Source organism: Rhincodon typus, chromosome 5 (genome assembly GCF_021869965.1).
Source record: "Rhincodon typus isolate 14 chromosome 5, sRhiTyp1.1, whole genome shotgun sequence".
NCBI classification, from domain to species: domain Eukaryota; kingdom Metazoa; phylum Chordata; class Chondrichthyes; order Orectolobiformes; family Rhincodontidae; genus Rhincodon; species Rhincodon typus.
This window is the reverse complement of record NC_063336.1, coordinates 19,035,586-19,062,359: the sequence shown is the minus strand read 5'-3', so window position 1 is coordinate 19,062,359 and position 26,774 is coordinate 19,035,586. Positions and strand designations below refer to the sequence as shown.

Here is a 26,774-nt window from a genome sequence, read left to right as displayed (position 1 = left end):
TGCTGTGTTCCTCCAGCTCCACACTGTGTTATCTCTGACTAAAACTCAGAGGCCTGGTTCATTGTGAAACAAAGCTCAATAGGAAAAGGTCTGATTATTTTCACAGTTTCATCAGCAGGCTGTATGACTGTGAACTGTCTGCCAACATGCAACCAGTCTTCAGTTTAACAGTACAGATACCAACACTCCCAGCACTCATCACCCTTGCTCATCCTCAGGGTGCAAGCAAGGTCCTGCCCCAAGGCCAAAGATGTGCAAGTTAGGTGGCTTGGCCGTGCTAAATTACTCAGTGCTCCGGGATGTGCAGGCTAGGTGAAACAGCATGGGAAATGCAAGGTTACAAGGATAGGGTAGGGGTGTGGGTGGGATGCTCTTTGGAGAGTCGGTGTGGACTCAATGGGCCGAATGGCCTACTTCCACACTGTAGGCATTCTATGGTTCGACGACGTGCAAATTCAACTGACAAATTCTTGACAGTCAACAAAGCCAACTTCCCCAGTTCATGGATCAGCATCACAGATAGAAAATGAAACTAGTTTCATTTTAAATAGTCCCTACGGTATTGCTCATAGTCCTCAAGATCAATTTCTTGTGGTGTTAGCAAAAATACACCCCGGGTGAGCTACTGTAGCAAGCAGCTGCAATGACAAAACAAATGGACATCAGGGTTTCAAAAGATTTCGGAGCTAACAAAATTGTGCACTTGCTCTATAGTGTCACTTTGCACAAGGTTTTCTGATTGTCAGATTTTTCCCAAAGTAGTGCCCACTGGTGGCAGTAAGTGACAACTTAGCACAGGAAGGGTTCAGGCCGATCAATACCTGGGGAAGACGGCAGACATTCTGGGAACTCACCACCTCATTCCTATAAAGACCTCTCTCTGAAATTCTCAGGAGAATGTACGTACCCGGCTCTGGTCTTTGTGTGAGTGGAAACATTGTCAACGTTCACCCTGTAAAACCCTTTCAAAATCTCAAAGGCCTCTTCTAACACACTTCTTCTTCATCCTCTTTGTAGGAAAACAGCACAGTCGTTTTTATATAGGCACTCATTCACAGGGTGTGGGCATAGCTGACTAGGTCAGTATTTACTACCCATTCTTAATTTAGCCTTGAAAAAGCTGCTATGAGTTGGCTTCTAGAACCTCTGCAGTCCAGGGCTGCAGGTACTCCCATAGCACTGTGAGAGAAGGGATTCCAGGAAATTGACCCAGGGACAGTGAAGAAATGGCAATACAGTTCCATGTCAGGATGGTGTGTGGCTTGAAGGGGAGCTTGCAGCTTGTGGTGTTCCCATGTATCTGCTGTCCCTGTCCTTTACTGTGATAGAGGCCTCAGGTTTGAAAGGTGCTGTCAGAGGAGCTCTTGGTGAGTTGATGCAGTGCATCTTATGACAGTATTCATGTTTGCCACTGTGTCTGTGGCAGAGGGAGTGAATGCTTAAAGTGCTGGATGTGGTGCCAGTCAAGCAGCTGCATTCTCCTGGTTGGTGTTAAGCATCTTGAGTGTTGTTGGGGCTGCATCCATCCAGGCAAGTGGGGAGTACTCCATCACACTCCTGACTTGTGCCTTGTAGATGGTGGACACCAACTTAAACATCCACTCCCTCCACAACTGACACATTAACTCTCAGTGAGTAGGCTCACTGACAGAGCTCATCAAGTATATGAAAGGGATTGTTGAGGTAAATGGGGAGAAGCTATTGGTGAGCTCCAATCTCATGGCCATGAATATAACTTACCAACAAATCCAATTCAGGACAGACTCCTTCGCCCAGAGACGGATTACAGTACAGAACTCCCTACCACAGGGTGCAGTGCATTTAAAGGACATTAGGTAAACAGACAAGGGAGAAAGAAATAGAAAGGTCTGTTACCAGGGTTGGAAGAAGGATGATTAAAGGGGGTACCCCTACACAGAGCATAAATGCCAGCATGAATCACTTGGGCTGAATGGCCTGCTTCTGTGCAATACTACGTCATCTGGAAAGATCTTATGGGGAGTTATGTACGACATGGATGAAATACACCTGGATTCCAATTGCTTACAATAGTTCAGGACATGGTTATGTTTTTTGAGTTCAGTCATGGGACATGGGGGTCATTGGCTGGTCGGCAGTTACTATCTGTCCCTAACTGCCAAATACAGAATCATCTTGCTGGCTTTAGCAAGTAGGTTGATCACATTGAGTCCACCAGCACTGGAAAAAAAATCTTTGGCAATCTGGCTGGCACAGCCAACCCAACCAGACACTATGAGCCAACTGCTGCAGCAAATGACCTGATGGGTAATTTGCAGCAACACAAACACTGAAAGTTCACACTTTGAAATAAAACCGATGGGCAGGAACCACCCAGTTAGTTAAGTTTAGAAGGCATAAACAAATTTGACATTTCTAATAGGTCCCTTCTTTGGGATCATTACAAAAGGTAGAGTCCTCAGTCTCTTTTACACACAAACTTCTTGCATTTACTGTTTTTGACACTGCGTAGGAGACGTTACGTAGGAGCATCGTTAGAAATTAGTTCTTCGGTCTTCAAACAGAAATATCGTGGGCTTTCAAATAACTTGGAATAAACTCTACTGCCATTGCATTTTTTCAGAGTGTAAAGGGCAACCCACACTTTAATTTAACTGGCGATGTCTTCAGTGAACATGACTCTGTCCTGGGTTGAACAACGTGGATTTGGAGAAGGAATAGTGCAGATCTCATGAGGAGAGAATGAAAAAAGACACAAGAAAATTAAATAGGTGCATGCCCATTTTTGGCCATAATACTCAAACACATGGCTTTGAATTATGCTATTTGAGTTGTCGTTTTCTCAAAAGTTTAGTCATCACTTAAAAAAAACCAAAAATGGAAAAAAAAACACTACCACGATAGTTTACATTTCTTACAATCATATCTGTCGGCAGATTTGCAATGCAGTGTATGGCTTGGAGCAGTACTGCAGGATATGTCTCTCTAGGTTATTAATTACACGTGGCAGCTGTAATCACTTGCACTGAAATGACGACATGTACTGGCCAATCGACAAAATCAGCCCATTCTGGGGTCTGTACACCTCATAAGCTGCAGGCAGAATCCCATGCGCCTGCCCTGCTCCACTTGCTTTCCATCCCCGATCTGGTATTATTCAATGTTGACATGGTTCTGCTTCAATTAACAGCATGTGCCAGAGATTCACAAACCAATCTAAAGCATTTTCTTTATCGGCTCTCTGCCCTGATTCACATGGTTAAGCAATTCTAAATGATCACATTTAATCCTGCTTCATCGTTCAGTTGTTCGAGACTTGCTGGACTGCTGCAAACACTTTCTATGCACTCTGCCATTTTAAACTTTTCAAGATGTCAAAATCACCCCATAATCTTGGCTGTTCTAACAGGAGTGTCCAACGTTCTCATTGTCACCTCAAGTCAGACAAATGCATCCTCACAGAGCTGAAAGTACAACAAAAACTTCAAGAAAAACTTACACTTATAGGGTGCCTTTCAGGATGTACCAAGGTGCCAATGAAGTGTGGTGACATTTGTAACACAGGAAGCATTAATTTGTGCCTAATGACAAACAGCAATGAAATAAAATGACCATATCATCTATTGTAATTGTGTCTGAACGTAAAACATTGGGTGGGATATTGGGGAGAACTCTGCTAGTCCTCTCGGAATGCTGCCTTCAGATGTTCGATGCCTGCTAGAAAGGAAGTCAGGCTCTCTGTTTTCCTCAGTACTGTGCTGAATTGTCAGCCCTGACTAACTATTCAGGTCTCCAGAGTGGGAATTGAACCCACAGCCTTTGAAAGACAAGAATGCTATCAAAGAACCACAGCTGCAGCAAAAAACATGTAAAACAAACACAATATATTCCAACTGAAATCATGTGTTATATGCTCCTGTGACATGGCTGGGGGCATTTTATGATGTTAAAGGCACTGTATAAATATAAATTGTTGTTTAAAGGACATGAAGCAACCCTTCAGCACTTGTGCTGAGTGTTGAGCTGTCCATTTAGTCCCCTTTTACAGATTTAAACGGTACAATGGATTCTAGTTCCATTGCTATTTCTTCCAAAACAGTGCTCTCCCAACACTTTTCAGGAAAAAAAACAGGAATTGCTGGTGAAACTCAGTAGGTCTGACAGAAGAAAGCAGAGTTAACGTTTCGAGTGCCTTAGCCCTTACCTGGGTCTGACCCATCTCTCTTCTGCCCTTCCCTCTTCCCTCCCACAACGACGAGAGGGTTCCCCCTGGTCCTCACTTAGCACCAACCTCAGTATCCAAAGGATTGCAACTTGCCTTTCGTCACCTCCAATGGGCTGCCACCACCAGGCACACATTCCCCTCTCCTCCCTTGTCAGCATTTCGCAGGGACCGTTCTGTCTGGGACTACTGGTTTACTCATCCTCCATTCCCCGACCCCCACGGCATTTTCCCATACAATTGCAGAAAGTGTACAGCTGACCATTTACCTTCTCCCTCTTCCCTATCCAAGGTCCAAAACACACCTTCCAGCTCAAGCAGTGATTTACCTGCACTTCACTCAATCTAGTCTACTGGCTTCGCTGTTCATTATGTGGTCTCCTCTATACTGGGGAGACGAAGCGCAGGCTGGGTGACTGCAGAACACCTACGTTGTGTCTGTAAAAAATGACCCCAAGCCTCCAGTTGCCTGTCACTTCAACACGCTACTGTGTTCCCACGCCAACATTTCTTTCACAGGCCTGCTGCAGTGTTCCAGCGAGCCTCAGCGCAACCTGGAAGAACAAGATTTCACTTTCCAAAACAAAAACCGAAAGAACTGCGGATGCTGTAAGTCAGGAATAAAAACAGAAGTTGCTGGAAAAGTTCAGCAGGTCTGGTAGCATCTGTGAAGGAAAAAAAAATCAGAGTTCACGTTTCAGGTCTGGTGACCCTTCCTCAGAACCTTCAAGATTTTTAACAGAGAAACAATGAATTTAGGTATTACCATTCTAATGTTGTATGTCCATGTTCGCTCACTTTTCCACTTAAAAATTATCACTGTGAATTTCTTTGTACAAAGTTCCACTGGGCAATCTCTCCACCCAATCTGCTATTCTACATCCTCCTAAAGTTGTATAACTCCCCTTGGTTATTCTCACTCTGGTTCTGTGCATCTTCTGTAAATTTTGATTTGTGGAGGGAGGAGGCTGCCAAGTTATCCTGCTCCACCCACAAGAAAAACAAAATTAATAAAATGTTAGAAAAAGGTCACATATTTTCATCAAGCACACAGCACAGCACTAGCAGTTCACATTTGTAACTCCCTGGGCACTAGCACTTTCTTTCCCTCTACTTTCCCACTGAACGTGTTGGAATGGCAACATTTCAAGAAAAGGCAATCATTATTCCACACTTACTAATTTTCAACCATCCAAGTTATTCTTGACTGAAGAGTCATGAAAGAAGTTAGGAAAGAAGTTAAAATTAGTGAGGAAGTTAAACTCAAAAAGGAAGTTTATTTTCTGAACCTTAACATTTAATTTTTTAACATGGCCATCTAATATATCTCTGCAAAGGAGAAGGAATTGCTTCCATGCAGGACTCATTATTGCTTTAGCATATTTTGTAGAACCTTTGTAGTGAATAAACTGCTTTGGGAGTTGAAAAAAACTGCACAGACGCCAGTATCCCATTTCCAAGTCACCCTTTATTTACACAGGCACAATCCTGCAGTGCTCTGACCAGCCAGCTCAGAGCCAGTCCCGAGAATAGGAGGCTCTTTGAATCTCCTGTTAATATCTATTAGCCAGGCCTCCCTGATTGAGCCAGGTTAACAAACCCCATCAAGAATCTCATAGTCAATAAAATCCACCAGGCCCTGGTTCCAACCACTACAGGAGTGTAGTTGCTACTGTTACTTAGGGAAACAACTGTCAACTGCACGTCAATAAAAGGTCCACAAGCAATTATGGAATAAATGACAAAGTTAATCTGCTTTGACATTCTTAGTTGAGGTAGAACCCGCTCCTCATCTTAAATTTTTTTTTATTTTAAGTAAGACCAGGTTTCCACTTAAAATCTTCTCTGAAAGTGGTCACCCCAGGCAGCGGGGCACTCCTCCAATGTAACACTGGAAGGACAGCCATGGTCGTGTTCTCAAAACCTGCCATGAGACTTGAACCTACGACCTGCTGCAACAGAACAGTCCTGTCACTGACACAGGGATAACACAGATAGAATGCTTTAATCAGAGGGCAATCTTTAAAAAAATTGTTCTTCAAAAACGATGCTTCCTGAAAATTGCCACCTTTGTTCTTTCATAAAAGGGCCTTCTTACTTCTACCATTTTTATCTGAAATTAAATCTCTACAAATTAAATTAAAACTACTACAAAGACAAAAATCAGAATTTAAGAACATGAAACTTGAACTGAAAGCTGCACAGTGCACCTAAATTCTCCAATGCTAAACTATAGCCTTTCTTCAACAGAAAAATATGAGTCCTATTAAACGCTGGTTAAAATAATGTTAAAATATTGTTCTGACTCTGCTGCTGAGCATTCAGACAAATAGAACAACATTGATTATTAAAGCTGCAGCCTCTGCAAAATGGAATGTTTATTAAGCAGTAATTCAACAAACAGATTAAATTTAAAGTACATCTTTCCCACCACATGTGGTACAGCCAATTTTCAAAAGGCTGGTTACAAATACAAGAAGCATTTTGAAAATGTTTTCTTTTGAAAATCGTGCATCAGTTCCTTTCCAATCTTTTGCAGTTTGAACCTGGTGTCTGTGAATGACAAATGACCGCAAATGACTGGGTGAAGTAAAACAAGCTTTGCGGAAAAAAGAATTGAAGACTCAATTGAAGACTGTTCTGTCTCAAATGTCAGAGATCTTTTGAATTTTAATTCCTCCTCCTGGTTGTGCCCCATCCCTCTCACTGGTCTGCCATCTTGCTCTGATCAAATTTCTAAGCTTGTAAGAACTTGTAAGAAGTTTCAGCCACATTATACTTTCTTTCCCCCTCCCCACTACATCCCCCACAACGCATTTAGCCAAGAAAGCAAAAATTAAAGAAGCCCATTACTTTTAAGTAATCACATTTTGCCCCCCAACTTTAGCTAAGAGAGCAAAAACTAAAGAAACCCATTGCTTTTAAATAATCACATTTTGCGGCCAATTCCGCGAGGTTTTGCAGATGGAATACCATCGGTTAAAGCTACATTCAGCCATCATCTCACAAGCCCACAAGAATCTGACAATACATTTGAATTGCTCAAAGTATGAAAAGGATTGGAACATGAGGAGTTCCGTAAAACCTCCCTACCCAAGTCCCTTTTTTTACCGGTAGGGTCAATAGATCTTTTTACGACTGATTAAAAAGGCACAGCTCTCAGTTGAGGCAGGATTTGCTTTTTTAAACATGAGGTAGTGATGCTCATTCAAAGAGCCAGTGTGGCTCAATGGACTAAACTGTCTCTTTCTACACCGTAACACTTCTGTGATGCTGTGAAACTGATCATAGTTTCCACAGTCACACCATTGCACTGTCTCACTCATGTTCCTCCAAGCAAACACAACAGCGTGACTCACAATCAGACTTTTTTTTGTAAAAGCATGTAAATAGCTTTCATCCGAAGCAACGTGGAGAGGCTGGAAAGCCCTAGGAGTGTTTACTCTGGAGATAAGGAAGCCGAGAGGGAAGAATTCATTCACATCGTGAAGATTTTTAAGGGAATAGATGGGTGGACCTCAGTGATAGATTCTGGATTACTGGGATTAGGGCAGTAAACTTCCTGGTCAAGTCAAATCCCTGAAATACCATCTCTAAAGGCATTGCAGACTGCAGCGGTTCAAGAAGGCAGCTCACCACCACCTTCTCAAGGGCAACTAGAAAATAGGCTATAAATACTGGCACAGGCAGTGACATCCAAATCCCAAAAATGAATAATTAGAAAAAAATGTATAGGGTAATGCACAGATAATTTCAAACTGTATGTACTCATAAAAGGTAGTAAAAGTCTCAAACAAACTGTCCAGGGGACCATGGAATCAAACAGCCTAGAACGGTCAAGGGAGAATTAGACATTCAAATATTAGCTATTATTTTTGCAGCCCAATCAAATAGGCTAAAGAGTCTATTCCATTCCTGGAAGGTGTCCTGAGGAATTAGTTCAAAGATATGAAATGTCAAAATGTTTGAGAAGAGGATTATCCTTCATCCAGTAATAATATTTGCCACTTTGGCAGTAACTCAGGGTACATGAAAGAAGGAGGAAAAATATGTTTAAAAGCAGAAAAATTGATATGTTAATTTTTTGTTATTCATTTGTGGGATGTGGGCATCGCTGGCTGGGCCAGTATTTATTGCCTGTCCCGAGTTGCCCTTGAGAAGGTGGTGGTGAGCTGCCTTGTTAAACTGCTGCAGCCTGTGTGCTGTAAGCAGACCCACAACACTCTTCAGGAGGGATTTCCAGGATTTTGACCCAATTACACTAAAGGGACCACAATATATTTCCAATTCAAGATGGTATGCGTTTTGGATGGGTATTTGCAGGTGGTGGTGTTCTCATGTATCTGCCGATCTTGTCTTTCTAGCTGGAAGTGGTTGTGGGTTTGGAAGGTGCTATCTAAGGATCTTTGATGAACTTCTGCAGTGCATTTGCTGTATACCCCACAGCTATTGCGTATCGATGGTGGAGGGAATGAATGCTTGTGGATGTGGTGCCAATCAAGTGGGCTGCTTTGTCCTGGATGGTGTTAAGCTTCTTGAGTGTTGTTGGGGCTGCACTCATCCAGGCAAGTGAGGAGTATTCTATCACACTCCTGACTTGTGCCTTGTAGATGGTGGACAGGCTTTGGGGAGTCAGGAGGCGAGTTACTCAGTGCAGTATTCCCAGCTTCTGGCCTGCACTTGTAGCCATTACATTTATATGACTAGTCAGTTCAGTTTCTGGTCAATGGTAACCCCCAAAATGTTGAGAATGGGGATCCAGTAATGGTAGTGCTCTATCTTTTAAAAGCAGCCGTAACAAAAAGGCATTTTAGCAAAGGTAGGAGCTAAACCTGCTCGCATCTCATGAATAAAAGTCTTCTACCAAAGAAGTTTCCTGAATCAAATTCACACTTGTTACATTTAGCCCCAGGAAATAAACTCAAGTGGAATAAAAGTGAAAATGGGAGCACAAATATTCCAAATTTATTTACATAAATAATAGTCAAAAGTCATGCGACACTAGGTTATAGTCCAACAGGTTTATTTGAAATCACAAGCTTTCGGAGTGCTGTTCCTTCATCAGGTCACCTGACGAAGGGGCAGCACTTTGAAAGCTTATGATTTCAAATAAACCTGTTGGATTATATCCTGGTGACTTCTGACCTTGTCCATCCCAGTCGAACACCTGCACCTCCACATCATACATAAACATAAAGGGAGGAGACAGGTTCTTGTCCAAACTTAGACAAAATGAAAACAAAGTACTGTAGACGCTGGAAATCTGAAACACAGAAATTGCTGGAAAAATTGCTGGTCTGGCAGCATCTTTGAAGAGAGAAACGAAGCTAATGCTTTGAGTCCAATATGACTCTTCTCTGAAGAAGTTCTGAAGAAGAATCATACAAGATGTCTAGACAAAATGCCTTGATTTGCTAATCTATAATCTGACGAAACGCAATAAGACTTTAATTCTTGGCTCATGATTTCTGAGAGTTGGGATCTTTAAAGTTCAACTTGTTGAGATGCAAATGATTCAAACATGATTCGAAAAACAAACTCCCCTGACGCCTGCAGAATGGAAGCAGTAAAACCACCTGAACACACTGAGTTCGAACTCTGTGCAGTTAAGATCCATTCTGGTGTGAGCTGACCTCAGTGTGCATTTTGGACACACATATTCATCAACAAGAACAGGATCCACATAAAAGTTAAAAAAAACAACTTTAGTTTCAGCAGTTAAAGAAGTTTCTGCTGATTGCACTGGGAGACAACTTGAACCTTTGTATACCAAATCCAGCATCTTGGAAACACTGCAGCACCCATCTTAAACCCACATCCTGTATCAGCAGTTGCATAAAAGCAGCAAGTCAGACTTTAAAAGGTTGCAGCCCAATAATAAGTGTTTGGGTAGAACTTATGAATGTTACTGCAGGGGACATATTTTGATCTGAAAAGTTTGATGCTCTTCTGGCACAGACATCACTTACAAGGATGATAATGCTACAGATGGGTTCTGTGCATAAATGGAACATCTGCAGATCTTTTAAAAAAACAAAATTGGCAATAAAGGACTGGTATAAATGCAACATTATGCAATCGGAGCAAACAATTAGATACATGCAACTTTTCACCAAACGCCTCACACCAATGCTTTAAAAATATGTTGGCGGTTTGGATGAAAACGCTCGTAAGCAAAGCACACGCTGATTATGAACCACTGTTGCAGCATTCATTTCACTGCCACCCCAGCAGCCAGCTTAAAACCCCCATCAGCTTCAGGAAAACAGAAGCTCAGAATTTCCAGCAGTATAAACACACAGGTAAGTAAGACTAAAATTAAAGTACCAGTCGATGGGAGGGGTAAACTAGAAAGTATTTTCTGGACCTGCTCATGACATGTCAACGTATGTGCATTAACCAGACTGCTGTAGTTTTACAGAACTCTGGACAAGTTGAGAGTTACTAATTACTTCACTGTCCCAATGCAGGAGACGGCTATACAAGACACTGCCAATTGATTAAGGCAAAAGTCGATGTTGGGGAAGGACATGCGAAAGGGAAGTGGTCGAGGGCTAGTTGAGAGGCTAGGACTGTTTCTCTCGGACAGGTAATTGTCAACAAGAGGCGATCCAAAATCAGAAGGGTCTCTGGACAGTCAACTGGGACAAACTGTTCCCATCAAGGACAAAAAAAGGCACAGATTCAACTTAACTGGCAAAAGAAGCAATGGTAACATGAGGAAAAACCCTTCCACATAGCGAGTGGTTAGGATCTAAATGTATTGCCAGAGCATATGGCAGGGTCAATCAACACTTTTAACAGGGAATGGATTATTAGCTAAAAGGAAGAGTTTGCAACAGCTACAGGGAGAAGGAAGGCAGGACTATGCCATCAGGTGAACTCCTCCTTCAGAACATTCTAGACATGATGGGCAGAAAGGTCTCCTTCCTTGCTGGAACCAGTCTGTGATTCTGCAGATCAAACGTTATTCTAAAATGAACACTTACACCCGTGCTTTCGTAAAAGGTCCAGATAAATATTGTTTAGAACTGCTTAACCTCGGGGTTGAGACAGTGTTTCTCCCGACTGCTTCCTGCCTTGTCTGACTGCCAAGCAGAGGTGAGAATTCACAGCAACAGTTTCAACCATGGAAGTAATAGCTACAAGGTAACATGTTCCAAATTGCTGTATACATGGTAACGAGTTGCAACCTTGCTGTGTACGTGATTTAAATTAATTCTTCCGATTCTGTCAAGCAGGATACAGCTCACTTTTTTTTTGGTTCGTAGTGCAGCGGTTCAAGGCAGCTGCTCACCATCACCTTCTCAGGGGCAACTTGAGGTGGGCAACAAATGCTGGCCCAGCCAGAGACACTCACATCCCATGAATCAATAAACATAGTTCAAACCAACAAAATTCTCCTTTCTGTTTCATTTTGGAGGAGCAGCCAGGTTTACCGATTGTAAATTCTGGCTGAATACAGCACAAACAAGTCTGCGTGACACCATCTCGTTCCTGACCAAGAATCCCTATGTACACTCCACCCATTTTCTGACGACTTAAAGTAGTTTAATTCCACAATAAATAGCATACTTTATTAAAAGTTAGTTAGCTAACAGATTTGTTTGGTTTAATTGATAGACTGGAGGGCCTGTATGTTTACACTATTCAAATAAACTACTCAAGCTTTGCTGATTTTAAGTTCCAAGGGTCCTCCAGGTTTGAGGAACCCTTGGGACCAGTGTGGTGTTTACAGAGAGTTCTGGCAGGTAACTCACATTGAACCTTTTGGAGATTTCACTCTTTGTCCATACAAAATTAAAATTACAAACCTTGGCTTGCAAAAAAAATCATGAGATCTCGTGAACTATTTTGTATCAATTCATGCACTTCTGTTGTAACCCTGGTCTAAAATAACAGCCCATCTTTGCAATGTGAAAAATACACTGTAAAAGTTCCTGCGACAAAATTCATTACCCTCTTTCTCCCCAGTTCGTACTACCAGAACTCACAACTAAATGGGTTAGAAAGCTACAAAACAGACCACAACAACCTACAGTAAAGAATCAATACTAATGTCAGTGCTGCCCCTACAGGCACTGTACTGACAAAAGCAGCAACAGGGAAGCAGGGTTGGTCATTCCCAGTGTCAATTCAGTCCACGCTGTCTTCACTAATCTCAATGAGGCCATCAGCTACAGATAATGCCATCATTCCTTGACTGGCATATGAGGTCACGCTCCTGAGCACAGGAATAGCAAAGCGCCGTTCAGCTCCTCAAGTTTGCTCTACCGTTCAGTTAGATGATGGTTTATCAGCACCAAATCCTCAATTACCTTTTCACCATACTTCTCATTATCCTTACCTCAGGAAACAAAAACAATCAATCACATTTTTGAAAACTTCAATTGCCCTTGAATCCAGAGTTGTATGAGTGAGCGAATTCCAGATTTACACCATCCTGTTTGTGAAGAATTGATTCCTGACTATGCTCCAAATTGGCAGAGCCCCCATTTTATGGTTAGGATCTTTCATTCTAGATTTTCATAGATTAGAATAGAGTCCCGACAGTGTGGGAACAGGCCCTTCGGCCCAACAAGTCCACACCGACCCTCAGACATCCCACCCAGACCCATCCCCCTATAATCCACCTAACCTACACATCCCTGAACACCAAGGGCAATTTAGCATGGCCAATCCACCTAACCTGCACATTGTTGGAGTGTGGGAGGAAACCAGAGCACCCAGAGGAAACCCACGCAGACACGGGGAGAATGTGCAAACTCCACACAGACCGAGGATGGAATCAAACCCGGGTCCCTGGTGCTGTGGGGCAGCAATGCTAACCACTGAGCCACCGTGCTGCCCTTTTCCCAGATGGAACAGTCTCTTTATCTACCTGATATAAACAGATAATTTTAAACACCCCAATCTGATCATCCATCAATCCTCTATACCCAAGGAAATTGGAGCCAAATCTGCCTTTATCATTGAACCCTTTGGCAAATTGATGTTGAGACCCTGTAAGCCAATATATTCTTCCATAAGTGCAGTGTCTGACACTGAACTGCACTCCAGCTGAGGTCTGACTAAGATTCAGTCCAACCGAAGAATAACTTCGTTCTCCATGGTTTCCAGCCCTTTGAGGTAAAGACCAACATTCTATTAGGCTTTGAAACATAGGAATAAGTGAAGTTTATTTAACTGGCCAAGTTGCTGCATCATTCAAAAGAAACAATGTGCATCTCTATCCAACTTCCAATACTCACCTTTCTTCCATATCTCTTAGCACCTGCAGCTAACAAAAATATTATCAATTTCAGTTTTAAATTTGACAATTCATCCAGCATCAGTTGCCTTCGATTAACTGTTTCTTAACTGTATTACTGTTAGGATCTGGCTATGTTTTTGACTATGTCCCGAGTTCAACATACCCGAACTACTAGAAATAGTTTCTCACTGTCGATCCAGTCTGCTCTTCTTGGAATCTTGAAACATTCTAAATTCCAGGGTGCACAGCCCTTGTTTCTGGTGTGCTCTGTGGATTTTAGAAAGTGGGTCAACCTATTGCTTTTGGACAATATTCCCTCACTTTTAGTGATTTCTGGACCTGAACCCCCAAATATCTCTTCTTTCAAACTTCTAGTTTCTTACCATTTTGAAATATACCAGTTTATCTTCCATAAATTCAAGCTAGATGTACCTCACACATCCCCACATTAAACTCCATTTACAACTGTTTTGCCCATTCAAGTGATCAATGTCCCTTTGTAATTTCCTGCCTTGCTTTCCATCATGAGCTGTACCTTCTAACTTATCACTGTCCATTTCCTAAGGGAAACTGCAAGTATGGGGACTCAGGTGTGCACAGGGTAGGGCTCAGTTAGGATACCTGTTTGCTGACCCCATCATCTAAGCCCTTATGTGAACAAATGGCCCCGAGTGAAGTACCGGAAGGCAGTTAGCCACCTGAAGAATCGTGTTCATCAGCCTCTTCAGAAACAGAGGCACTGGGTATAAAAATCAGTCCTTTTCTTGCCCCGGTATTTGCTGCTTTAAAAAACAGCCCACAGATCCACCATCAGCCACATCAAAAGGCTTGATAGTGCCTTTTGAGCAAACTATTGGCCTCCCAATACTTACAAAGCAGAATGTCGAAAGATGTTGAGAGAGTGTTTCATCACCACATGCTTGGCAATGGAAGAGATGTGAATAGACATTTAACTCAGAGACATTTTAACATTAAGGTACATTAAATAACTTTGTAATCTTTACATATTCAAGCTCATGAGTTCGTGGAAATGACAAATGCTGTGATTTACAAGACATGCACACTGCACTTAATTCACTGCAACAACCCCAACTCCTCCCCACAGAAAAGACAAGGTAAGTAACATTATGTTGCCACATGATGCAAAACACTTGCAGTTGTCACCTGCTATTAGATAATTTTGACTATAAAAAGGCTGCCATATAAAGTGAACCTCTGATATTCCAATCACAGCAGTACGTTTTCAATCATCATTTACTTATTGAGGATGTGGAATGGAGCAGATCAGAAACAGGTTTGCACCATGCAATAATCAAATCAGATTGCTGAAACAACACTACAACTTAATGTTTTGGGAAAAAAAAAGTTCAAAACTAGCAATAACGTGGCCAACGTTCAGAAGATAGAAGTTCAAAAATTACAATAGCCAATCATTTCCAAAACAGGAACACTCAATGAATGGCCAACAGCAGTTCCCCAGTTCAGGAAAATCAACAGTAGCATTGCAATTCATCGTTTACCAAATGGATATTTTAGTCAATTATTGACAACACATTTTTTTCACAGAAACAGGCCATTTGGCCCATTGGATCCGTGCTTATGTCATCTATCCTTCCTCACCTAACTCCATCAACTATTCTATTCCTCTCATCCTCATCTGTCCCTCGAGCTCACTGTTTTTGCTCAATGGCTTTTTGTGGTTGCAGGTTCCTTATAAAACTAGCTCCAATGTGTGAAGGTCCATAATCATACCCAATGCCAGACCCATTTAGTGGTCAGAGATAACAAGGTGTAGAGCTGGATGAACACAGCAGGCCAAGCAGCATCAGAGGAGCAGGAAAGCTGACGTTTCGGGCCTAGTCCCTTCTTCAGAAAAGTTTAGTGGTCATTTACCTTGTCATCGCGATTCTTTCCAAAAACTGGCACAAATTGTCAGCTTTGCGCTAACACCCCATTTTTGCGTTGTGGATCTACATGAAGAACTACGCTGAAGCTGTCAACATACATCACCTTCAGCATCCTTATAGCCCATAGAGCACCAGCAGCCAAGGTCAGTTACACATCCCCCTCCAGGCAGTAAAGTGGTAAGCTAGCAAGCTAACCTAGCAATGCACAAGGAAAGCTTATTCAAAAACTAATTCGGGCCTTACAATGCATCAGCTGCTCAATCAAGATTTAAAGGTGCATTTTTAAAGTCAGCTTTAATAATTATTCTGGTTGGATAAAATAATCAGTAAAATAATCCAGCTCCGAAGTCCCACAGCTGGGCTTCAAAGCTGATGAACATGACTTGAATTGGTTTTGCTACCATCAGTTATCTGTTTAAACCTATTCATTTCCACTTGGCACAGAGATATTGGAACTTGGAACACGGTCACAGGGAATAGATGAAGCATTGAAGGAGAGTGTTAAATACATGTTTGAAGCAAAGATAGGTGAAGGGCGAAGGGGAGAGAGCGAGGTTTTAGTTTCTTTTCCAGAGGGGGAAGAAAAGAAACAACTGGCTGAATTCCATCCCCCTGTGCTGTAGAACTCCATGGGATGACAAAGACATGCTGATCTTTTTTGCAACATCAAAAAAAGGAGCAGGAGTAGGCCATTCAGCCCTTCAATCCTGCTCCACCATTCAATATGATCGTGGCTGATCATCCAATTTAGTACCCTATTCCTGCTTTCTCTCTATACCCCTTGTTCCCTTTATACCCAAGAACTATATCTAACTTCTTCTTGTAAATATTCAATGTTTTGACCAAACCTGCTTTCTGTGGCTGACAATTCCATGGGCTCACCACTCTCTGGATGAAGACATTCCTCTTCATCTCATTCCTAAATGGCTTATGCTATATCCTTAAACTGTGACCTCTGGTTCTGGACTCCCAGGACAGTCAGAACACCCGTCCCACAGTTACCGTGTCATAGAGTCATACAGCATGGAAACAGACCCTTCGGTCCAACCAGTCGATGCCAATCAATATTCTCAAACTAAACTAATCCCAGTGGCTGCTTTTGGTCTATATCCCTCTGAATCCTTCCTATTCATGTAGCTGTCCAAATGTCTTTTAAATGTTGTAACTGTACCCTTATCCACCGCTTTGTCAGTTCATTGCACACACGCACCACCCTCAGTGTGAAAAAGTTGCTCCCTTGGGACCCTTTTAAATCATTCTCCTCTTACCTTAAAATTATGCCGTCTGATTTTGAACTCCTGTTAGAATTTTGTAGGTTTTTATGATATCCCCCTCATTCTTCTAAACTCCAGTGAATACAATCCTAAACGATCCAATCTTTCTTCGTATGTCAGTCCACAAATACTGTACTTGACAACATTTTCAAAGCTTTTTCCTTGCACCCTTGCAAAATGAATTGGCAAATGTTGGCAAAACATGGGAAAGACCATAACCAGGGTACTGTTTGTAAATTTGTGCTCAGGATTTCAGGAAGAGATCTAGTCGCAGTAAAGGGGTGCAATTTCCCTAGGACGCAGCCCAGCTTGTGGAATTACAAATACAAACAAAAAATAAGTTTCTAAACATTAGGGCCACTTGTTAACAGTGCTTCGAGTGAGGAAGGGATGTAGTAGATAAACTGAAATACACTGTTTCCAGTAACTGAAGGGTCTGAAATATGGATGAAATTTTGGGCAGAGAATGGGAGAATCTTTTCAAACAACACAGCACATGCCAGACTGTGAGGCTGTGAAATGCACCACAGGAATTTGAGAGTGAAATCAGAGATAATGATAATGTTGAAGAATAGGTCAGATAGATGGTTGAATGGAAGAGGAATAAAAGGGCACGAGGACTGAGGGAGCATGTGGGATTACTCATACAGATTGTGTGGCTGATAAACATCAGCCCAAATTTGTCAGAAGCACCCATCCTTTTCTGTGGAACTCTTCCCATTCACTCGCTTTCTGGTCTTTGCAAATGTTTGCCCTTTCTGAACACATTTCCAGTTAAAAGGGTGCAAAGTCACTTCCTGTCTCAGGTGTCACAGACACATACAGGATTGTTAAAATGTATCAGAGATAGTAGGAACTGCAGATGCTGGAGAATCCGAGACAACAAGGTGCAGGGCTGGATGAACACAGCAGGCCAAGCAGCATCATAGGAGCAGAGCCTCTCTGCTCCTATGATGCTGCTTGGCCTGTTGTTAAAATGTATGATGGCTGGGCTTCTAAATGTAAACAGTTTCCGCTCACCGTAGTTTCACTGTTTTATTCATGGAATGTGGGCAATGCTAGCTCAATCAGCATTAATTGCCCATGCCTAATTGTATCACTAAATCTAAGATCTGTACAAAGAAGTAAGGGCGTGTGTGTCTGTGTGAAGTTTCCAGAACAAGTAATGGGATACAAAGAATTGAAAGGCTCAGGAATCCAACTTCAGACACGGTTTTTCAAGGACCGTAACTTCCCCTCCTCGGTGGTCGAGAACGCCCTCAACCGTGTCTCCCACATCTCCCGCACCTCATCCCTCACACCCCGTCCACGCAATAATAACCAAAAAAGAATCCCCCTCGTCCTCACGTACCACCCCACCAACCTCCGGATCCAACGCATCATCCTCCGACACTTCCGCCATCTGCAATCCGACCCCACCACCAAAGACATCTTTCCCTCCCCACCCTTATCTGCTTTCCGGAGGGACAACTCTCTCCGTGACTCCCTTGTCCGCTCCACACTCTCTTCCAGCTCCACCACACCCGGCACTTTTCCCTGCAACCGCAGGAAGTGCTACACCTGCCCCCATACCTCCTCCCTCACCCCCATCCCAGGCCCCAAGAAGACTTTCCACATCAAGCAGATGTTCACCTGCACATCTGCCAATGTGGTATACTGCATCCGCTGTACCCGGTGTGGCTTCCTCTACATCGGGGAAACCAAGCGGAGACTCGGGGACCGCTTTAAAGAACACCTACGCTCGGTTCGCAACAAACAACTGCACCTCCCAGTCGCGAACCATTTCAACTCCCCCTCCCTTTCCTCAGACGACATGTCCATCCTGGGCCTCCTGCAGTGCCACAACGATGCCACCCGAAGGTTGCAGGAACAGCAACTCATATTCCGCTTGGGAACCCTGCAGCCCAATGGTATCAGTGTGGATTTCACAAGTTTCAAAATCTCCCCTCCCCCCACCACATCCCAAAACCAGTCCAGCCCGTCCCTGCCTCCCTAACCTGTTCTTCCTCCCACCTATCCCCTCCTCCCACCTCAAGCCACACCTCCATCTCCTACCGACCAACCTCATCCCGCCCCCTTGACCTGTCCGTCCTCCCTGGACTGACCTATCCCCTTCCTAACACCCTACCTACACTCACCTTTACTGGCTCCATCCCCGCCTCTTCGACCTGTTTGTTTCCTCTCCACCTATCCTCTCCTCTATCCCTCTTCTATCCACCTCCCACTCTCTCCCTATTTATTTCAAAACTCCCTTCCCCTCCCCCTTTTCTGATGAAGGGTCTAGGCCCGAAACGTCAGCCTCTCTGCTCCTATGATGCTGCTTGGCCTGCTGTGTTCATCCAGCCCTGCACCTTGTTGACTCTGAGAAGGGTGGCAGCCAAAGCAGGACTGAGGGTGTTGTACTTAAATGCATGCAGTATATGAAACAAGGTAAACTAGTTTGCAATGCAGATTGAAATTGGCAGGTAGGACATTGTAGGTAGCACAGAGATGTGGTTGTAAGTGGATCAGGGCTGGGAACTAACTATCCAAGGATACACATCTTACCAAAAGGACAGGCAGATGGGCAGAGGGATCAGGGTTGCATTGTTAGTAAGAAATGAAATTTAATCAATAGTAAGTAGGTAGCTGAGAATTGTGGAGGCATTGATCTTAGGGGATTCACTGGAGTCAGGGAGAATCCCAGAGGACTGTAAACTGGCTAATGTAACACCTCTGTTTAAGAAGGGAGGGAGTCAGAAGCGGGGAAATTACAGGCTGGTTAGCCTGACCTTGGTCACTGGTAAAATTTTAGAATCCAATATTAAGGATAAGATTGTGGAGTACTTAGAAGTGCATAGTAAAATAGGGCTGAGTTAGCACTGCTTTGTCAAGAGGAGGTCATGCTGACAAATCTGTTAGAATTCTCTGAAAGGTAATAAGCAAGTTAGATAAAGGAGAGCCACAGGATGTGATCTCTTTGGATTTCCAGAAGGTCTTTGACAAGGTGCCGCATAGGAGGCTGTTAAATAAGATAAAAGCCCATGGTGTTAGGGCAAGGTACTGGCATGGATAGAGGATTGGCTGACTGGCAGAGGCAGAGAATAGGAATAAAGGCTTTTTTCAGAATGTTAGCTGGTTACTAGTGGAGTTCCGCAGGGGTCTGTTTTGGGACCACAACTATTCACATTATACCGTTAACAATTTGGACAAAGGAACTGAGGGCATTGTTGCTAAGTTTGCAGGTGGCACAAAGATAATTGGAGGGACAGGTAGTGTTGAGGAAGCTGGGAGGCTGCAGAGGGACTTGGACAAGCTAGGAGTGGGAAAAGAATACAAGTGGGAAAGTGTGAGATTTTGCACTTTGATCGGAAGAATAGAGGCATAGACTATTTCCGAAATGAGAAAGGCTTTGGAGATCTGAAGTGCAAAGGTTCTTGGGAGTTGTGGTTCAGGATTCTCTTAAAATTTATACACAGGTTCAGCTGGCAGTTAGGAAGGCAAATTCAATGTTAGCATTCATTTCAAGGAGGCTAGAATACAACAGCAGGGATGTACTGGTGAGGCTGTATAGTCAGATCGCATGTGGAATATTGTGAGCAGTTTTGGGCTCTGTATCTAAGGAACGATGGGTTCCAGAGGAGGTTTACAAGAATGATGCCAGCAATGAAGGATTTGTCATATGATGAGTGGTTGAGGACTCTGTGTCTGTATTCAGTGGAGTTTAGAAGGATGAGGGGAGATCTTATAGCATACTGAGATGCCTGGATAGAGTGGACATGGAGAAGATGTTTCCACAGGAGAGACTAGAACCCGAGGGCACAGCCTCAGGGTGAAGGGACGACACTTTAGAACCGAGATGAGGAGGAATTTCTTCAGCCAGAGTGTGTCTAATCTGTGGAATGCATTGCCAAAGAAGGCTGTGGAGGCCAAGTCATTGAGTGTATTTAAGACAGAGATAGATTGCTTTTTGATTAGTAAGGGGATCAAGGGTTATGGGGAGAAGGCAGGAGAATGGGGTTGAGAAACATATCAGCCAATGGTGGAACAGACTCAATGGGCCAAATTGTCCAATTCTACTCCTATATTCTGTCATCTTATAGGTCCACAATTCAGTTGGGGAGATATTTCCAGGATTTTGACCCAGCAGCACTGAAAAAATGGTGATACATTGCCAAGTTAGGATGGTGTAAATGTGGAGTCATCACCTCCTATCTCAAACCTGTTACTTTTCATTTTACCCCAAATTAGTATTGTTGGAATCATGACTGTCAGATCATATCAAAATGACCAAACCATTGAGCCGCTGAACCAGAAGTTATAAAAACAATTACGCTTCTACAGAAGTATTAGGATCCCAGAGAACACACACAAAGACTGCACATCACATCAAATTAGATTTCATTCACTTATATGAACATTGATAATGTATATAATCCTTACACGGATCTCACTTGTGAAAGCATGGTACCCAGAAATTCTCTTGTAGAAATGTTTTATTGAGCTATTTTTCCCTACATAATTCATATCGAAACATCATATACACAATTCCACAAAGTATGAATCCAGCACAGGTTTGTAACAGTAAAAGGTTTTGAGTCTATAAAAAGTGTTCTGTGAACACGGCAGGTAAATAGAGGCTGCTTTGAGAAAAAAGAAACATTCCATCAAATCCCAACAAAGAAGAAAAAAGCCCAAACAATGCGCACCCTGTAGTTACACCTGTATAAGGTTATGGCAGCACCAAATTGCCCATTTGATAGTCTGGGCTGTCAATATCCGCTCCCCAATACATATCAGTCCCTAAACAATGGGGGTGAGGGGGAAGCGAGTACTCTCGAATGGAATTTGGAGAAAGAAGGATATTTTGAACCAACATTTTCGAATCAACATCAAACTTAAGTTCATGAACTTAAGAGGAAAGCGCACCCCAGGATAAACCGCAGTTTACAAAGTGGATCATTACTAGCTAAAACTTAAAAGAAAACGTTTCATTTGGGAAGGAACGGAATACAATCCCAGCTAACTGGAAGGGAGTAGGCATCTTTCTCACGAATCCTTTTTCAATAAAAGTAGATAAGCGGGACTAGTGTCGGATTCATTTCTGGTGCACTGATTACCAAATATAGCAGAGCTTTCCGCTACAAGCTTTCGATGATGGGGTAGAAAACAATGTAAAACAATGTAACACCTTAAGAACTGTCTCTTTTAAAATACATCTGACTGGCAAGTGCAGACAGAGTCTGGCGACCTCACTGCGTTTACAGCCCAGTGTTTGTTTGTAACATTTGGTAGCAGCTTTGTTATAAAGGAACACTTCAAAATAAGGTCAGTGCCAGAGGAAACGAAGAGACAGAGGGGGAGGGAGAGGAATAACAAGCGAACATATCTAAGTGCTCGGCCTTTTTTTCTTTTGGAGGATCCTCCAGCCGTCCGATGTTTGATTTACAAGACTAATAACGGGACTTGAAAGCTTTCAGAATGAAAGGCTGCTCCTGCCGAAATTGTCGCCCAACACAATCCTCGGAACAGATCAGAAATCCTCTTTTAGCTAAAGATCTCAGAAAACTAGCAAGCTCACAGCAATAAAGGTGAACTGTGGAAGGCGAAAACATCCGAGTTCTAATTTTAAACGGCATACGGTGCAGACCCGCGAGGTGCGGGTGACAATTACATGGAGAATGAGTCAATGTGTTGTGAGCAAATCTGCTGCAGCCCTTCTCCCTCACACACACAGCTCATATCCATCTCATCGGCACCTCCCTCTACAATTCTGCAAGCAAACTTCAAATCAAACTGCAATCTTCTTCTTTTGGATCGCAGTGAGAGGAGAATATAAGGACAAGCTTTCACCTACCCGGGAACGAAGGCTCCAGCTTTGTATTCACAATCCCACTGTCTGCTGCTGTCTGAGTGCCTCTGACGTCACCGGGCTCGCCCTCTCACACCAACTTGGTACTGCAACCGAACCTGATGTCAGCACGGAAGTGTCGTCACTGCGGTGGGTAACAGCGGCTTACATCACAATGGGATTGGAATGGGGTTCTCGCCTCCTGATGACGCCACACTAGGGTTGGAATGTTGTCCCCTGTTCCTGCTGACGTCATAATGGCCCTGGAAATGTGTATCCTGATGACGTCATTTTGGGATTGGAATGGGGTGGCCCTTTTGCTGATGTCACAATAGGATTGGAAATGAAGTCATCTGTTCCTGTTGACGTCATAATGAGAGTGGGATGGGTGACCTTGGATTGACAAGTAGTCACTGCTGAGGCATAAGAAACACAGCAGTCAATTTGCATACTACTGTTTGTTCCTACAAATAACAATGCAGTAAGGACCAGATAATCCCTAAAGGTTACCTCTCCAATGCCTCCATTCAAGATTGAAAAATATTTATTTTCCAATTGCTTTTTTCTTACTGCTCCAACTCCTAAGAGTTTCGATCAGCCTTGCAGCTCCTTTTTGCATCCTTTCCAATGTTAAATGTCTCTGACACTAATGAAGAAAAAACAATAGACTTGTATTTAATTTTATTTATTTGTTTATGGAATGTGAGAGCTGAAGTAATTCCACAGAGGCTGGTATCCTGTCATCAAGTCACCCCTTATTTACATGTAGAGAGTCCTTGACACTGATCCAGCTCCCTCAGAGCCAGCTCTCAAAGTGAACGGATGTCTGACATTTCTATATCTGTCAGCCAGGGCTCCCTGATCGGTCCAGGTTAACAGCTCCATTCAGAGAAGTCATATTCTATGAGGTCCACCTGGCTGACCTTGTCACAATCACTACATTCCTCCCCCTCTCAGTTTGAGTGCATAGGCTGGGTTTTTTTTGTAGTTCCTCCTGGGGCATTTTAGCACCGAATCAAATTCCTCCAACTCTGCCTCTGATACGGGCGGGTATAACACAGTAGCTCACCTCTTGCGCCCAGAGCGTCCCAGAAGAAATTCATTCTTCAGACAGCAAAGGTGTCGAGGTGTGTCCACCAGGTCCATCTCAGATTCTGAGGTATCTTCAATGCTTGATGGAGAAGGAGAACCCATGGGTTCTGCAGCAGTCGGAAAGACTGCCGAGGAGCCGAGCATATTTTACTCTCACTCCATTTGTGGGTTTGCAGCTTCCGTATGGTCCACATGAGATGTATCACACCTACCCAAAATGTATACATCACTGGAACTGACCTTGAGTTGACCATGCCTCTAATCCATGCAGGGCCATTTCTGTGGTTTCTACACCAAATTTCAACCCCTGAAGTAAACTGTTTTTCTAGCCTGGCAGAGTCTTGTGTCTCACATTGATGTTCCTGATGCCGTTTCACCCTCCCCATGCCAGGTCTGGGAAGATCAGATCGAACTTGGTGCAGAATCTTCTCCCCATTAGCAACACTACTGGAGCTGTCCCTGTAGTTGCACAAGGGGTGGTCCAATAATCAAATAGGAAACAGTTTAGTATCTAGTGAAGCCTTAGGCTGTTTCTTTAAGCCTGCCTTCAAAGTTTGGACTGCTCCTTCTGCCAGACCATTGGATGATGGATCAATGGAGCTATCCTTGTATGCTGAATGCCTTTCGACTTTAGGAAATACTCAAATTCGCTGCTGGTAAATGATGGCCTATTATCTGTGACCAACACTTCCAGGGGTCTGTGTACTGCAAAAGATGCACAGTTTTTCTATCATTATCCCCATGTTTGATAAATGAACTCAATGCATGTCCAGCCACTTTGAGTGGGCATCCACACTGACTAAGAACATTGAGCCCATGAAAAGATCAACATAGTTAATGTGAAACCGAGTCCAGGGTTTACCTGGCCATTCCCGTGAATGTTGGGGACCTGCTGGCAGTAATTTTTGTCCTTGTTGGCACTCTGGGCACTGCCTCACCAACACAGCTATGCCTGCATCCACTCCTGGCCACCAACATAACTTCTCAGCAACACCTTCATTTTGGAAATCCCTGGATGAGCCTGGTGGAGTTCAGCCAGTATCTGGCGATGAACTTTGGTCGGAACAATCACTCTTGCTCCCCATAATAATATGCCGTTCTAATGAGATCTGGTCTCTCTGGATCTAAAAAGGCTTGAGTTCTGGTTGTGACTGCCCTTTGGTATCTCCCATCATCACCAGCTATTTCAGTTTTGCCAGGACCGAATCTTTCTGCGCCCAAAGTCTGATATTGTCAGCTGTAATTGGAAGTGTGTCTAGAAAATTTAAAACCATTACGGACTCTTCCAGTGGTGGTACTGGATGGTGTATCTCCCAGTGGGAGGTGGCTCAATGCATCCAGATTTGACCTCCCGGATGGTGTTCCAACTCATAATTATACACACTTAGTATTAGAGCAGGCTTGGGGTTATAATATTCCTTAACTATATCTATCAACTCTTGAAAGATTTTAGTATCTGGTGCCTCAGGGCAAGTTAGGCTCCTAATAACCAACAAAGCAGCGGGTCCACAAGCTGTCAAGGGATTTATTCATTGCTCTTCATCTTCCCTAGTGTCATTTGTCCATTAAAAAAAATGCATTCTTTTCACATACTGGGTCCAGCCTTCGATGGCAGGATTAAATGAGTGAAGCTTCCCAAATAATGGCATGGTACTAGACAAACTCAATGACATTGCAAGGAAATTTCTTCAGGAGCAGCATTTCTCTCCGCTACTGAAATAACTCCAGAGGGGCCAGTATCCTGTCACCAAGTCACCCCTTATGTACGGGTGGAGAATCCTTGACACTGATCCAGCTCCCTCAAAGCCAGCTCTCAGAGTGAGCAGGATGTCTGAGACTCCTGTTGTTATCTGTCAGCCAAGGCTCCCTGATTGGACCAGATTAACAGCCCCAATCAGGGAACTCATATTCTATGAGGTCCACCTGGCTGACCTCATTACAATTATTACAGGTGTCACGGCCTGCTGCAACATTTAGTGCCCATCCCTAATTGCGCTGGAGAATGCAGTGGTGAATTGCAGTCTTGAACCACTGCAGTCCTTGGTGCAGCACCCACCACACAAAGGGAATGCCAGGATTTTGATCCAGCGATAGTGAAGGAATGGTGATATAGTTTTGTTATATTTACTTGTGGGATGTGGAAATCGGAGGCTGGCCTACATTTGTTGCCTGGTCCTAGTTGCCCTTGAGAAGATGGTTGTGAACTGCCTTCTTTAACTGCTGCACTGTGTGCTGTAGGTAGACCCACAATGCTACTGGGGAGAGTATTCTAGGATATTGTTCCAGCGGGACTGAAGGAACAGCAATATATTTCCGAATGAGGATGCCTTAAATGGGAACTTGCAGCTCGTGGTGTTTGTATGTATCGGCTATCCTTCCCCTTCTAGGTAATAGAGGTTATGGGTTTTGAAGGTGCTGACAAAGAAACCTTTCAAGTCATGAATCATTCTTGTAAATCTCTTTCAGGCTGTTTTATGCCCCATCAATGCTGGGGATAATGACTTTCATGACAACAAGCTGTCAAAAACACTTTGCAGTTAATGAAGCAGTTTTGATATAGAATCACTGCTCTAAAGCAATGTTGTAATTTATTCATCAACTATTGCTGTTTTTCAAATCTGTTCAAGCCTTGCATGATTAATATCCTGAATTACAGTGTTTTCTAGCAATCACAGAGGTTGCTGATGTGAGACTGTTCCTCTTATTAAACTATTCAAAATCACAAGGGTCCAGAAAGACTAGATTGAGAAAAACTGTTTGCATTGACACAAACAGAGAACCAGAGGATACAAATTGAAAGTTATCACCAAAAGAAACTAAAGTTGCCATGAGGAAACCTTTTTAAATGAAGTAAATAGTTACAACCTTGAATACAACTGCTTGTAAAGGTGGTGGAAGCAGAATCATTTGTATCTGGAGAAAGGGAAGTGGGATAAGCACACAAAGGGAAAAAAATGAAGGGCTATGGAGAAAAAGGAGAATGAGTGTATTGAGTTAGATTGCTCTACCATTGAGCTGACATAGCCTAATGGGCTGAATGGCCATTGCCTGCTGTAATCATTGTGATTCTAAATGTTTTAATTTTTGTTTCAGAGGGAAAATAGATGAACATTTATAGAAACGAAATAGAATTGTTACTATTCAAAATGAAAAGTCACAATATCTTGGGGTTTCAGCCAATTGCAGAATGAAAACATGGAAATTTACAACATAGAAG

The 26,774-nt window shown here is 43.1% G+C and overlaps 1 protein-coding gene across 5 annotated transcripts in view; it reads right to left on the bottom strand.

Annotated features, from left to right (window-relative positions):
* Positions 1-22,583, bottom strand: part of LOC109912754 (tyrosine-protein kinase Fyn) — a 274,256-nt gene extending 251,673 nt beyond the window's left edge. For 2 of the 5 annotated variants that reach the window (XM_048597146.1, XM_048597145.1), the window contains exon 1: positions 22,472-22,582. The gene's annotated coding sequence lies outside the window, so the exon portion shown is untranslated. Of the gene's footprint in view, positions 1-22,471 lie in introns of all 5 variants that reach the window. The other 3 variants (XM_048597148.1, XM_048597140.1, XM_048597141.1) reach the window with 3 other exon arrangements.
* Positions 22,584-26,774: the final 4,191 nt, after the last annotated feature.